The sequence below is a fragment of the Eriocheir sinensis genome, unplaced genomic scaffold (genome assembly GCF_024679095.1).
Source record: "Eriocheir sinensis breed Jianghai 21 unplaced genomic scaffold, ASM2467909v1 Scaffold97, whole genome shotgun sequence".
NCBI classification, from domain to species: Eukaryota; Metazoa; Arthropoda; class Malacostraca; order Decapoda; family Varunidae; genus Eriocheir; species Eriocheir sinensis.
In genome coordinates this window covers 237,501-240,000 of record NW_026112352.1, presented here as the reverse complement: position 1 = coordinate 240,000, position 2,500 = coordinate 237,501, and positions in this window count along the sequence as shown.

The window sequence follows — 2,500 nt, the reverse complement described above, 5'->3', positions numbered from 1 at the left end:
TCTCTCTCTCTCTCTCTCTCTCTCTCTCTCTCTCTCTCTCTCTCTCTCTCATGTAGCTTCGTAACTATAATGAATGTAAGGCATGCATTAATTGTAGTGGCGTTATATACTCTTTCTAATACTGATAGGCATCCTTTAAATAAAGTTGAGAGTAGGGTAACGTGTTACTTACATAGCCTAATTACCTCCGTAACTATTGGTAGCGTAGTGGTTTGGTGGTTTATGGTGTACGTTTTCGTAGGGCTATTGTATAGCATGTACCTACTGATAAAAGTAATGGTGCTCTTATCGCCAAATTATAGTGGTGCTATTAATTTTATTGTCAGGGAAGAGCTGAAAGTATGGTAACGGGAAGAATTGCGAAGGTATAAAATGTTTGAGGTAGTACTAAAAGTGAATCACTGAGTGTGGATGAGGAACACTGGGTTATGAGGCTTATATTAAGGAACTTTATACAATATAGTGATGGCAAGGACACTCTTGGTTTACTAAGGATACAAACAAGAATATTCAAGACTTTAATCTTCTTCACAACTTAACACTAAATCCCCATCATCATCACTGTCACAGTTCAAGGTTAATAACGAGGAGGATCGACACTTTCATGGATATTATCCGTTGTCCAGTAGTCGTCCTCAAAGCCGCGAAGTCAAAGTCAGGTGACGAAGAAAGGTAGCAAAAGGAAAACAACAAAACAAACGAGAAAACAAATACAAGCGAGCAATCGTTCTACCATCAATCATGGTAGTCATCACCACCACCTCACCCTACTCACATGTCATTACGTCCACGGCCCAGATGTGTATCACTATGCTCAAATAAAATTAAGTCCCAGTATCACATCAAGCATGCCTTAATTGAAAAAAAAATCATTCTCGAGTATGTATCTTCCAGAGAGAGAGAGAGAGAGAGAGAGAGAAGGAGGAGGAATGGAGGAGAAGAGGAACAAGGTGAGCGGAGCCTCTGGTAGTTGTGTTCGTATCTTTGCCTGACACTGATGACTTACCCTCTTGGTATAGGGACAAGTGCCTTTATTCTCTACTGGCGGTTGGCGATACCCTTCAAAATTAAGGCAGTGTGGAAATACACTGTCGCATTACATTCCCAAAAACCTCTGAAAATCATGAAGACAACCTCCCCATATCGACTGGGCGACTGTCGAGGTACAGAAGGTGAGTCCCATAGAATGATCGAATTTAGAGAAAATTATCTAAGCCAAATGGTTTCTGAACCAACTCGACAAAATAACATCCTTGACCTTGTTATAGCGACCCAAGATAACCTGGTCAGTAATGTCACGGTAGGAGAACACCTCGGTTCCTGCGATCATAAACTAGTGCGCGTTGACATTAGAGCTCAAACATCGGTGACTGAAAATAAAGTTAAGGTGCCCAATTTCAAAAGAGCCAACTTCGTAGAAATCCGACGAAAACTAATAGATATGCAACTATCAGATGACGGCAATGCAGAGGACGCCTGGCTAAACTTTAAAAATCACTTACTCACTCAGCAGGACACATTTGTCCCCTTGTGCGAGAAGCGAATTAACACTAATAAAAGTCCACCTTGGTTTAATAGCGAAATTAAACACTCAGTCAAGGAGAGAAAAGTGTCTTACAGGTTGAAGAAAGACCAAAGCACGCCCGAAAACATTAGACTTTACAATGATGCAAGGCGACGAGTAAAAAGATTAGTGCATCAGGCAAAGCGTAGATATGAAGAAAATATTGCAGCCAACTGTAAAAATAATCCGAAATCCTTCTTCAGTTACATAAACAACAGAAAGGCGATCAGAAGTGGAATTGGACCTTTAATAAACAGCGACGGTGCACTAGTGACTGACAGCCAACACGTTGCAAACCTATTAAATAATTACTTTTCCTCGGTGTTTAATAATAACAGTCCTCCCACCACCACCACCAACACCAGTACTAATGTAAATCCCGAGCATGCATTGTCTAACTTTGAAATAAAACCCGATGAAGTCCTTAAAGTTCTCAAATCACTTAAAACAAATAAAAGTCCTGGACCTGATAACGTATATCCAACTCTGCTGAAAGAAACAAAGAGCGAAATACTCTCCTCCCTCACAACCGTATTCAATATGTCCTTGCGACAAGGCATTGTCCCTTCAGATTGGAAAAAGGCTAACGTGACACCGATTTTTAAGAAAGGAGACAAAAAAGTACCAGGTAATTACAGGCCCATTAGTCTAACTTCGGTTGTAGGTAAGCTACTTGAGGGCATAATTAGAGACAAAATTGTGAGTTACCTTGAAAGCCACTCATTAATTGGGGACTCACAACATGGCTTCCGAAACAAAAGATCCTGCCTATCAAATCTATTAACCTTTTATAACGACCTCTTCACTGTTTATGACGTAACCAAATCACTAGACGTAGTCTATCTTGATTTCCAGAAAGCGTTTGATAAAGTCCCGCATCATAAATTACTTTACAAATTAAAACAAATAGGTATTGACGGTCAGGTAAACCAATGG